This window comes from Myxocyprinus asiaticus, chromosome 7 (genome assembly GCF_019703515.2).
Source record: "Myxocyprinus asiaticus isolate MX2 ecotype Aquarium Trade chromosome 7, UBuf_Myxa_2, whole genome shotgun sequence".
Lineage (NCBI taxonomy): Eukaryota > Metazoa > Chordata > Actinopteri > Cypriniformes > Catostomidae > Myxocyprinus > Myxocyprinus asiaticus.
Window position 1 is genome coordinate 30,444,766 of NC_059350.1, and position 13,656 is coordinate 30,458,421.

The 13,656-nt window shown below is 36.9% G+C and overlaps 1 protein-coding gene across 2 annotated transcripts in view; it reads left to right on the forward strand.

The window, feature by feature from the left end:
• Positions 1 to 1,001: 1,001 nt before the first annotated feature.
• Positions 1,002 to 13,656, forward strand: part of LOC127443691 (F-box/WD repeat-containing protein 7) — a 252,595-nt gene continuing 239,940 nt past the window's right edge. Inside the window, exons 1-2 of one of the 2 annotated variants that reach the window (XM_051702481.1) lie at positions 1,002 to 1,386; positions 2,966 to 3,066. The gene's annotated coding sequence lies outside the window, so the exon portion shown is untranslated. The remainder of the gene's footprint in view (positions 1,387 to 2,965; positions 3,067 to 13,656) is intronic. The other variant, XM_051702480.1, reaches the window with a different exon arrangement.

The window sequence follows — 13,656 nt, forward strand, 5'->3', positions numbered from 1 at the left end:
TTCTGGTAGATTAAGATACATAACATTAAACAAACTTGACTCTTGTGCCTTATTTCAACCATTATACACAGCATGTATGGTGAAGAAAACAGGGTATTCACATACACTGAAAAAAAGATATATTTTGTGTTAAAGTAAATGTAGCATTGAGCTTGCATGTTTCCAATATTTGCAAATTTATTTACACCATTTTTATTGTTGATTTTGCTGTTACATTTGGTAACTTCTTGTTTTGTGAAGTCTGAAATTAATTTTCTACTCAAAATTACCTGTTGACGATCAAAAAAAGGACCTTTTTATTATTAACGTCCTCGTGTTTTGCGCGCCAAGTGTTAAGGTCTGTGTGTGCAGCCATGTATGCTATTTCTATTGCCTATAATGCAAGGTGATGGTCTTCAATAGACTACATAGCATGCATTAAGCTTCCCCGTGGAAGGCTTCCATATGTCATATGGTAAATGATTAAACATGTGTTTATAAGGAAAGTTCAAAATGAGAAATGTCCCAATAAAATGCTAATTTAAAATTTTACTAAATGTACTATTTGTAAGTGAAATTTACTGTTACTGAAGTGTTTGTTAACTTTACTCACTCACTTTAACCAATATTTTTTCATTAATTAGATTTTATTTAATTTATACCATTAAAATGTACTTAAAAAAAACTGTATGCAAAAACTTGTTAAATAAAAATGAAGTAAATCGTTCAAGTATATATATTTTGTGTGTAGTAGCCTATTGCTTCACTTCATATGCTCCTATGCCCACTTCTTTTTCTGATTTGTAATTGTAAATAAAACATAAATATTAAAGTCAAAACAGGTAGTGCAGTTACATGTGGCATTTCAAATACTTCAACTTTGAATAATAATTTCACCGGCCCCAGTTAAGTCTGGACGGAGCAATTCGGACCAACTTAACTACGTTAAATTCAAGCGACACGTAACGGGGAGCTGGTGACGTTTCTAACGAAACCTTGACGCAATCATCCGTCGACAGGGACTTGTACAGGAATCAGATGGATAAAGGCGATCGCGCTTTAACGGAGAAGCATCGGAGTCGTGTGCTGTAACACGTTCTCCAAAACGGTCACAAATTATTTTAGAGGGGTATGCTTTTGCAAAAGATGAAGCCCTATCTGGTGCATGGGTTACAGAGGTGCGCGTAATGGTCATAATTTTATCTGATCAGATGGAAATGTTTTATCGCTGCTTGTAAAACTTCAACTCGTTTTCGAAGGACCCTTTTATCATTTTTTGTACAAACCGGAGAAGAGGAGAGACCGGTGACCATCTTCTGGACTCTGGATAAAATATCGGTGGAAGTAACTGTCTCTGTGCATAGATACGGGAGTTTATATTCCCTTGTCTTCTCACCAGTTCCCAGGGTAAATACACGCATCTGTCTATTAAAACGCCTTGTTTTGTAAACATTTTTTACCTAAAGGCGAACTTTACTATGCAAGGGTGATATTGCAGGAGTAAATGGCAATGTGATCAGCTTAACCACCACTTAACCTTAGACAGCTCTTGGAGCCATGAAGCTTATTGCATGTCCTTTTCTACTGAATGCTATATCCAATCCAATATGCAACCCATTATTTTAACTCCTGCTTATAATATACTCAAATGGACTTGCGTGATGCTGTGTAGCAAAGATGTTTGCTTGGTGTTTAAGAGGTAGCTTTTAATTGATAGGATACATCTCACACGCTCTGCTCCAAAACACTTGGATGTAATAAATAAACTATATTAACCTCTTGCCAAGTTATGGGACCCATGTAATACATCATGTAGGAGTTTTGTAGCTGCATTAAAACAACCTAGCACAGAGAATCACAAGGAGCAAGTGTTCCCTTCTCTATCGTCCATGATTTGTGTAATTGTGTTTTATTTTTTTATTTTTTATTTTTTGTATGATATTAATTTAACGTCAGCTCAAATTTCACTTCTTGTTGGATGTAAATGTAACTTCATAGAAGATACAAAGCTACTGCTCTCCTCTAAATGGAATGGATGATATACAAGGAAACGTTTTATATTGTGTGCGCGCATGTATGTGCGCATAATATGTTGGCGTTAGGCTAATTTATTAGTAAAGCTCTTATTTGTATTCGTTTTGGGAATATTTATACCGTTCTTTGGTTGTTCTGTTGTAGCCGGCTAGTTGTTGGACGCTTAGCATAGTGGGCTAATGCTATTAACACGTCCACCACTGGACGACAAAAGACAAACTTACTTTATGAATCAATACCCTGTTGCCTTTTATGTAAACCTTTATCCCTGCTCGTATTATTAGTGTTTATGTTCAAAAAGAGTCATGTTTTGTACCAGTGTCATCAAGGACAGGATGCACGTCTGATCGGTAGCTTAGCGTGTTAGCATAGCACGCTAACAATCGACATTCATCCTTTGCAAACACCGCCTCCCTTTATGGGCTTTAAATCCATTTGAAGTACCCGCGAATATGTGTAGATTAATTTAACTTAATATGCCGTTGAACAAGTCAACATTAGCAGGGATGGCGCTTTTTGAGTGTGAGATCATTAATTTGTGCATTTATGTACAGCCCATGCACATCGCAAGACAAGCACATGTTAGCTTACACTAAAGCTAATGCAAGTTTGGATAGTTTCTTCTCTCAAACTCTTAGTAATTCTTATTGTTTAAACCGCAACAGCCACACACTAAGAAAAAAAAAAAAAAAGCATCCCTATTACCTGAGGGGATTGGATAAATATGGTTTATGGATTGCTGTCCATAGATAGTTTTGAACAACAATCTATTGGCTCTAAAAGATCAATGTCATTATCACAAAACGTAATAATTATGAAATACTTTGTGGTTGAAATTTAGAGTCTTTATCAAGTTTAGAGCCATTTACATGAGTTTTTGAAAATTTGAGGTGCACATAACATTATGTAACTTGTCTCCATGTGTTTCTGTAATATTTGTTGTCAAATACAGTTTTGCTTTGAAGAGGGAGGGAGGTTTCTCTGGAGAACAGGCAAATAAGACAAGACTGAAAGTTTAAAACATGCCTCTGAGAAATGGGCCTCTAGATTTAGGTGAGTTTTGTTTTTTTTTGTCGTAAAGTTATTGAGCATCACTGCATGATAATAGAGGCCATATACTAGACAGAAATTTGCAGATACTAGACACAGATAAGTGCTCCTGAACTGGTTGTGATTTTGTGTGGGTCACCCTGGGATGCAGCAGTAAGAGGAAATTGATTTTTGAATAGAAGGGAAGGGAGAGGAAAGAGAGCAGGAAATCCAGACTGAGCACTTTAGACTTCTCACACCCTTTCCACAACATCCATTTCCACCTCAGAGTGTTGCCAATTACAATACATTTGGTGAACATCTCACATCGTCTCTTTCTCCCAGTGTCTCATCGTTTTGAGCTCTTTCACACTGTAGCTTTTGCTCCAAACAGGAGTTTACTAAAATATTTTGCCATGCACATTTCCCAAATAGATCTTTGAGACTCCGTGAAGGCCCTTAATGTTTGGACAAGACACAAAGAGGAAGACATGACAGGATTGGGAGATGAAAGGAAACGGGTAATCTGATGGAGGCTCTTTGAACAAATATATATATATATATATATATATATATATATATATATATATATATATATATATATATATATATATATTTTTTTTTTCTCTCTCTCAGGCCAGGCACTGTTTAATGGAACTCAGCTCAAATAAGAGCATGTCTGCTTTGTTGTTTTGCTTGAAGATGCTCTTTGGTTTGGGTTGCAGCAATCAACAGATATTTAGTGTAAACTCATTTTGCCACTTTTATTCAGTAAAAATATCTAAACATTCTTAAAACAAGTTAGACCTCGTTTACACCTGCTATTTAAGGGATAGTTAAAAAAAACTCATAATTTGCTCAGCCTCATTCCATCCCAGATTTGTTTGACTTACTTCTGCTGAACACAAACTAAGATTTTTAGAAGAATATCTCAGCTTTGTAGGTCCATCAAGTGAATGGTGGCCAGAACTTTGATGGTCCGAAAAGCATATACAGGCAGCATAAAATAATTTATATGACTGCAATGGTTACATCTGTATCTGGTATTTTGGGTGAGCGATCCCTCTAAGATTAAAATTAGATCAGTAAAAGAAACTGTTTTAAACCCTCTGATTTAAAGTAAATATTTGTCATGATTACATTATGCTGGTGTGTTCATGTTGACAGTATTAACTGCCTGAACAATGTAACTGGAATGAGCTTTCGGCCTGAATGTAGGTGGAGCTCCAGGTCAAACCTACTGATGACGTGGACAAATGGCAGTAAGAAGGTGTTTAGCAGCCGGTACAAAGTTTTCCTGAGTGCGTCTGGCGAGCTTTTATGAACCAACAAAATGAACTCTCATACACCTTAGTTTTGGCCAGATTTTGTTTGAAATGAGGTCACACGTTTTCGTATGAAGTATACTTTAGCCTTTAATCTTGACATCAGCAGTCTTCTTGGCGATCATGATTTTAAGCTCAATTACCCTTTCTAGCACTCTGTGCATCCGCCAAGCACTAGAAAGTGTAATAAAGTTTGAAATAATGATTGTGCCTAGAGAACACAATGCCAAGATTTATAGTGGAAAAAGGAGTAACATTTTGGTTTGTTCTCACCCAAAAACTATAAGATCTCTTCTGAAGACATGAACTAAAACACTGGAGCTTCATGTATTACCTTTATGATGCCTTTATGTCCTTTTTGGAGCTTGAAAGTTTGGTCTCCATTGAATTGCATTGTATGGACAAAAACACCTCCATATCTCCAAAATCTTCGTCTGTGTTTGGAAAAAAGAAAGTCATACGAGTTTAAGATGACATAAGGCTGAGTAAATGATGAGAGAATTATCATTTTTAACAAGCCTCACCTAGTTGACAGTCTTTCCACCCTCTGCCTTCTATTCAAATACCCCAAGATACTCTCCATTAACTGCTGTAAAGAAAAACATCCACAGAGAAGGTGCAAGCAAATTCAGGTGGATTTCAGAGTTTATTGGTATCATGACTTGACTAGTATTATGAGCTGACATTGGACTGCTCTTCATGGTGGATAAAAGGTGCAAATTCTGTTTTGTTTTTCTTGCGGCTCATCTTGAAGTACTGATCTAATCTGATCATAGACTTTTGTACACACAATGCCCTATGAATTCTTGATGTGGTCATATCTTTTTACATGGGCTGAATAATGAAAAAAAAAAAAGTTTAGGTCATATGACTGTAATCTTCTCTGCTCTAACGGAGGTTTGAGTTGCCATGGAGCGCTGCTACCTTTTCACATGGTCTTGGAGCAATCAGACACAAGCAAAGGATAGTGATTCTTTGAGGAATGAATACTACAGGGATGTGCATGTGTTTGACAGTTCTGGCTTAGTCAAAGCATGTCCTGAGTTGTGTAATAAAGTGGTGTTGAAGGCAATAGTGTTTCTAGACTTTTTGAGATCTCTTCACACAAATGCTTGGTCTCTGTTGTGGCTGAAGCATTGTGAAATACTGATGTTAATACAGTGTAGGGCTGATTGATTAATGAAAGTAAAATGAAAATAGTGATATGACCCAGTGCGATTTATCATACCGGCGAGGATTGCGATTGAATTAAATAATCTAAACGCTCTTCCCGAAGTGCTGCGCTAATGTGACCAGCTCTGTTTTGTCTGTAGTGGTGTAGTGCTTTCTTAAATACATGTAAACTAAGTATAATACACTTAGGGCCTGAATTATAAGATCTCAAATAACGGGTGCTAATTTGCTTGTGCAATCTATGAAACTACATGTCGTGGGCATTTGCGGGTGATTTACTAAGAAAAATTGCGTAAAAAACTACACGTGCAAATATGTTGGACACACCATCCAAAAGGAGGCTTTGGTACTTGCATCAAATGCAATTAAAATACAGCTCTCACTAAATGCCATTTTATTTTTATTCAATATGGCATTTTATGTTTGTTTATAGGATTGTTTGATATCATTAAAAATCCCTGCTATTGACACTGTTCACTTGAAATGTTCATAATTCACAAAGAAAATACAATGTGAGTTTTAAAATAATCGAATAAAACAGTTTTTTTCATGAGTATTAATTTAATTTCACATTTATGTGTGTCAAGAAAGGGTGTTCTACGTATACAAATTCTCATTTTGTCACAATGACAGCATGATGCACAGTGCAAATCAGATTATTACCTGCCTTTCGTATTAATTTCCTCTCGTAGTTTGCGATTCTGAAATAACATTTAGGCTTTATAAATTACTTTGCGAGTGTAATTTGATTCATTTGCATCTAGACCGCCCTTTATTATGTGCATTTGGAGGCCCGCCTCTAAATGGCATATTAAGTTCGAGGAAACACGCAAAAATTGGCAAGATGTGCTATTTTGCGCATCTGAAAGACTCAATATTTAAAAGACTGTTAGTAGATCAGCACAGACCTTTTATTAGCGTGCTATCAAGTTCGCACATTTTTATACATGCAAACCTTTAGAAAATTGGGGCCTTAATTACGAACCGAAAGCTCACTTGCCTGCCAAAATAAAAGCTTCCGCCAAAATAAGGGCTTGAGGTTTTAACCAGACTGCATAGCAATGCCACAAGTAAGGATGTGCAAAACTACCAATTTTCATAATCTACAAGTTGGTTGGTTGTTTGAATGACTATTTGACTAGTCTGTATTAAGGTTAATGAATAATTAGGCTTTATCTTCACGTGACCCTGATTAGATGCGTTTCAGAGGTATATACGAACGCTAAGTGCAGCACTTCAACATGGGAACGAACAGATATTCAACAAATAAATAGGCTAAATAACCATAACATCATATTGCACAAAACTATCAAAGAAAAAACAAAGGCTCCAATACAGAGTCAAGAAACTGCTTATGCGCATCCTGAACATAGAATGACACACATCAACATTACCAGAGTGCTTCGGGGCACATTAAAAATCGCAGAACTGCTTATAGTGCAGGTACACATCTAGTTCACAACATCAAGCAGTTTAAACCTTTTTACTGCTATTATTTATTGAAGCAGAATCAGTAAATGACTTTAATCTCTACACATCACCTCAAAAATACAGTAACATAACTCACAGCAGAGGATTTAACATCTGACAGTGATCGTCTTGAAACGTGTTGTTGATTCAGTGCTTTGATTGCTGTAACAGCAGCACATAAAAGGATTAAACCAAAGCATTAAAAAAGATCAAACTTCTTGTTGTGCACAGCAAGCTTACGTCATGCAAAAATGCTTTCCAAGAAGTTGTCTCTTAATTAATTTGAGAAATACGTCTCCTATTAAAACATCCACCACTAAAAATATTAATCTAGTCGACCACTCTGCACATCCCTAGCCACAAGCAAGTTAAGAAATTATTAATAAAGTACTATTGAATAATAATAACAATAAATATAATTATCTCTCCACTGAAGTCTCTTCAAGCCCTTCTGTGACATTTTGAGAGATTATTTTACTGTTCATTTTAAAAATGTCTTTATCCCTGCTAGTGTCTTTGGATGCCCTTCCTGTGAATTACACCCCTGAACACCCAGCCACCCCTGTCCCACTTCTGATGAATTATGGAGTGTTCTTGCTTTGGTGTAATGAGCTCTCTCACCCTCTTTATTTTCTCCATTTTTTTTTTCTTCCAATATTTCCATTGGGCCTTTGCAGACTAATACATTTGTGCCACCTCAGACATTTTCTGATTTTGCATCTCTCTAGAGTTGCTACGCTCTCTCTTTTCTACCGCGAAAATTAGGTTAATGTCAGTTGGAGATGTAGAACTTGTTCTGCTCCCCTGGTATTGAGAGTGCTTTTTAAGTGTTGGGTCTGTGAATGTCTTCGTCTCATGTACTTATCATAATACGCATAATCTCTCGAAGCCTGCAGACGTAGTCCTCCACCTGTTGCTGTTCCTGCCTTTACGAGCCTCACTTAAAAGCACCTTTGAACTTTGGCACTATTATTTACCTCCTGATTGAAGCTTTTTTTTTTTTTTTTTTTTTTTTTTTTTACACAACTGCCCTGAAGATGAAAGGTTGAATGGTGTTGTTCTTCACTTTCACTTTGTTTAGCTCATTCCTCTTTCCTGTATGTGCAGGACAGGTGTCACACCATGCTGATCTTGCTACTGTAGTCACTTGACTGATTCCATTCTTTATCCAAACCCCAGATATGACATAACTGTTAAAGGAATGGTTCAACCAAAAATGATAATTCTCTCAATTTATTCACCCTTATGCCATCTCAAATTTGTATGACTTTCTTCTGTGGAGCACAGAGATTTAGGGAAGTGTGTCTGTGTGTGTGTGTGTTTCTTTCAAGCTACAAAAAAGATAAAAAGAGACCATAAAGGTAATCCATATGATTTGAGATTATTATTGAAAAAGGATTAATGTTTTGGTATGTTTCTTACTCAAAACTAATCGTGTTGCTTCAGATGACATGGATTTAACTACTTAATTTCTATGGATTACATTTATGCTGCCTTTATGTCCTCTTTTGGAAGATTTGGACCCAATTGACTTGCATTGTTTATGTATAAACATCATACAATGCATTCAGAAAGTAGCCTATTCAGACCCCTTCTTTTTGTTTGTATTTTATGTTGCAGCCTTGTACTAAAATGCTTTATTTTTTACACAACAATCTGCATTCCATACCCCATAATGACAAAGTCTGTTATATATATATATATATATATATATATATATATATATATAAAAACTGAAATATCACATTGACAAAAGTATTTGGACCCTTTGCTATGATATTTGAAATTTTGCTCAGGTGCATCCCATTTCTCTGGATAATCTTTGAGATATTTCTACACTTTGGAGTGCAACTGTGTCAAATTCAATTGATTGGACATGATTTGGAAAGGTACACACCTGTCTATATAAGGTCTCACAGCTGAAAATGCATATCAGAGCAAAAACCAAGCCATGAGGTCAAAGGAACTGCCTGCAGAGCTCAGAGACGGGATTGTTTCGAGGCACAGATCTGGAGAAGGCTACAAAAAGTTTGGGGGACTGGTCAGGGTTCACCCCCATGCTTCACAGTTGGGAGGGTGTTCTTCGGCTTGCAAGCCTCACCCTTTTTCCTCCAAACATAACGATGGTCATTATGGTGAAACAGTTCAAATTTTATTTCATCAGACCAGAGGACATTTCTCCAAAAAGTAAGATCTTTGTCCCCATGTGCGCTTGCAAACCATAGTCTGGCTTTTTTATGGTGGTTTTGGAGCAGTGGGTTCTTCCTTGCTGAGCAGCCTTTCAGGTTATGTCGATATAGGACTCGTTTTACTGTGGATATAGATACTTGTCTACCTGTTTCCTCCAGCATCTTCATAAGGTCTTTTGCTGTTGTTCTGGGATTGATTAGCACTTTATGCACCAAACTACGTTCATCTCTAGGAGACAGAATGCGTCTCCTTCCTGAGTGGTATGGTAGCTGCGTGGTCCCATGGTGTTTATACCTGCATACTGTAAGGATGAATGTGGTGTGGTACCTTCAGGCGTTTGGAAATTGCTCCCAAGGATGAACCAGACTTGTGGAGGTCCACAATCTTTTTTTCTGCGGTCTTGGCTGATTTCTTTTGATTTTCCCATGATATCAAGCAGAGAGGCACTGAGTTTGAAGGTAGGCCTTAAAATACATCTACAGGTACACCTCCAGTTCAGTACACCTCCTATCAGAAGCTAATTGTCTAAAGGCTTGACATCAATTTTCCAAGCTGCTTAAAGGCACACTTAGTGTATGTAAACTTCTGACCCACTAGAATTGTGATAGTCAATTAAAAGTGAAACAATCTGTCTGTAAACAATTGATGGAAAAATTACGTGTCATGCATAAAGTAGATGTCCTAAATTACTTGCCAAAACTATAGTTTGCTAATATAAAATCTGTGGAGTGGTTAAAAAATAAGTTTTAATGACTTCAACCTAAGCGTATGTAAACTTCAGACTTCAACTAAGAAAATGTGAAAAAAATAAAGGGGTCTAAATACTTTATGAATGCACTGTATCTATGTTTGTGATCCACAGAAGGAAAGTCATATTAGAGAATTATGATAGTTTGGATGAACTATCCCTCTGATCTTATGGTCCAGACTCGAAAAGATCTTAAAGTTAATCGCTGTCTAGGGATCAGAACAGTCATAGAAACAAGGGTCTTTTCCCATAATGGTCTCCTCTAAAACTTCATCCAGGAAAAGCCTGTCTTGTCTCAGAATCTGAGAATCATACCTACTGTAGAGTCAAGGGGCGGTCACACTAGGCTTTGAGCAGGCAATTTTTTTCGGACATCGCAACGGATCAGGATATGATGTCACGCGGGAGAGCTTCTGGTTTTAGTAAACACATCACAAATAACAAAACAATATTATAATAAAAATGTTATAATATAACGTCTACTCACTTTCCAGCAACAATAAAAACACACAGCTTTGAAATATGTATCCTTTGAATTGAGCCAAGAGGTCCGTGTGATTGTTTAGGTGTTCTATTGGTCACGTGTCCTCTCGTCATGCAGATTCGCAGTTAAAAGTTTACCAGACTTGAACTTTGATACGCAGCGTTGTACGAAATTTCTTCGCATGAGCTTGCGTTTCTAGTCTCCCACGTTCAAATGCGTTTCAGTGGGGGTGAATGGAGCGGAAGTGTAGTGTGACGACCTCTTCATCCTACTTCACGACCCTTTGAGTACATCTCTTCTCCAGTTTTAATTTTCAAACTGTAATATTCCTACATCTTTTCCATCCGTCTTTGCATTTGGTCCCATTTCTTGCGATGTCATGGTAACGACTGCACTCTGGCCCATAAAATTTGTCTGTGTGGAGCTCCTGGGCATTGCGAGCATGACTGATGTCAATAATTCAGAACTCTGCCATGCAGCCCTTTGATCTGATTTGCATTAAAGGTTTTAAGAGATTATAGGCAGCTCGGAGATCATTACATGGACCACCTTATCATACCAGCATATGCTGTAGCGATAACCCATCTTCACCAGCTCTACTCCCTGAAGAGTCCTGCTAGCCTGCAGGCTGTGCCACATATTTTTCACTTATTGTTTTCTATGTGGTCTGGAAAGGCTATCATTTAATTTTCCTGTGGTTTTCAAGCAAATCTGCCTAAATGTTCTCATAGAATGTAAGGAATGGTTTCCAGCTGCTCAAAGCACCATCCTACTCACACAACTACACTCCAAATTGAATATTTAGAATGTACATCTTCTATCAACAGATCATTTCTTATTGTTTTGGGATGTTCTCTGGAGTTCTGTAGATGGCTCTTTGGTTAATTATCATTTCAGTTAAATTCAGGAAGTTTAATTTTAAAGATACTCTTTGCTTATTATAAATTATACTCTGCTCAAGAGCACTTAAGCTCATGAACTGAAAGTTTGGGTATTATTCATCAGACTTAAAGATCACAATGAGGGCTGGGTTTTGGCAACTGCCATCTGATACTCGTCACAAGACATACAGCTCAGATCTTCTTATTGCGCAAAAGAGAAATTTGTGTCGTGTTGTCAGCAGGGCATGTTTTAGTGTGGATTTTATGATTCATTGCATCTGTACAGAGAATTTAAAGGTGGTCCAGAGCCACCTTCAAGAGAATTCTCATTTAATGAATCCTTACTCAGCCTTATGAATTGTATGACTCGGATAACTTTCTTCTGTTGAACACAAATCTTGATATATAAATGAAGGATGTGATGTTTTTTTTTTTGTCCATACAATGCAAGTCAATGGAGTCCAAAGCTTTCAATCCCCAAAAAGGTCAGCGAGGAAGATTAAACAAGCTTCTCTCATGAACTGTGCCAAGGAGACTGCTGATTTTAAGATTTAAAGTGAATAAGGTGTTTTTCACCCAAAACTGATTGTATTGCTTAAGAAGACATGGATTAAACCCCTTGAGTAGTATGGATGACCTTAATGCTGCCTTTTATGTGCTTTTTGGAGCTTGGAAGTTTTTGACTGCTTTTACTTGTATTTGTATGGATCAAAAAATAATAAAAAAATAACACCTCCAAAATATCTTGATTTGTTGTCTGTTGTTAAAAGTCATTTTGAGTTTGAAACTGCATAAGGGAGTGTAAATGATGAGGGAATAAAACATTTTTTTAACTCTGCAAAGACCCCTTTAGAATCATGATACCTTGATTAATAATTGTATCAACACAGCCCTAATCATGATATCACAATTTGTATGACGTTTACTAGTAACACCATTGTGTTGCATGATACAGGTCATGGTTACATTTTGGGTTGAACTGGTCTCAGAATTTTGAAAAGGATGTCGTTTCATCTAGTACATATTGCCAAGACTAGATTTAGGCCTTAGCCTCCATCTGTTGCCATTCGACAGTATTTGTTTTGGGTTGTGTATTAGGTTTAATACTTTTTTTGTAAGCAGTATTGGCGAGGGATCCCCATTCAACAATGCAGCAGTGTGATAAATATGATATCTGTATATTCCAAAAATTTAAATTCATTCATCATTTACTCACCCTCATGCCATCATAGATGTGTATGACTTTCTTTTTTTTCTGCTGAACACAAAGATTTTTTGAAGAATTTCTTAGCTCTGTAGGTCCATACAATGCAAGTGAATGGTGATCAGGCCTTTGAAGCTCCAAAAAGGAGAGAAAGTCAGTAGAGGTCAACTGATAGTGGATTTTACTGATACCGATAACTAAGTTGGGCAGTACCTGCCGATAACCGATTAATCAACCTAAATTTTAAATTTATACTGAATGAAAAATAACTCCAAAGTAAAATAGTGCTGAAATTTATTACAAAAATAAACAATACTGACTGAACCATGAAAATGTATTGTATTTTAAAGTCAGCTGATTTTTAAATTGACATTGTTTCCTTAGTCCACAAGAGGGCGCAATAAATACATAAACCATTCAGCACCGTTATATTATTGCACAGAACATTCTTATCCTTGCTGTTAAATAGAGCATTTCATTTTCAGCTAATGTGCATTAAATAAATAAATAATAATTTTAGTCGGTCCATATTCTCAAATGTTAGGTCAAAAGTAAAATGATGGGGGAAAACGCTTCAATAGACAGTTCACATGGTGTTACACTTGTACTGATTCCTACTACTCCAGACTCGAGCTTCATAATAACAGCGAAATACCACATTGTTTTTTATTCAGTACAGTTGTATGTGGAGTAGCAATATTCACAGATAGCAGTGGTATTTGGATGAACTCGGTGGTGAAGCGGCTCAGACTATGAGCACAGGCCAGGGGCTGTTCAAACAGACTGGAACTGAATGCGAGGATCTCGAGACACACATTTCCAAGTTTAATATCTTTCCTTACAAAGCATTTAAACAACTCATTACTTAATCTGAGAATCGCTTATAAGAGCAAGATGCAACGCCAAAGACCTCCACCTACTATAAGGGGCTGTTGACACCAAACGCTTTTGCAACCATCCATTTGTTTTTCTGTGTAAACACGCACTAGACGAACATCTTTGTTTCCCTTTGTTTTTGTTTATTCAGTGTCTCGTGCAGGAGCGCTGTTTTTTAGATGATGTGTCTAATTAAAAATAACTTTATTTGTTGCGCTGTGTCTAGCCTTTTTTAGCGTGGAATGTGATCGAGCTGAAGTCAT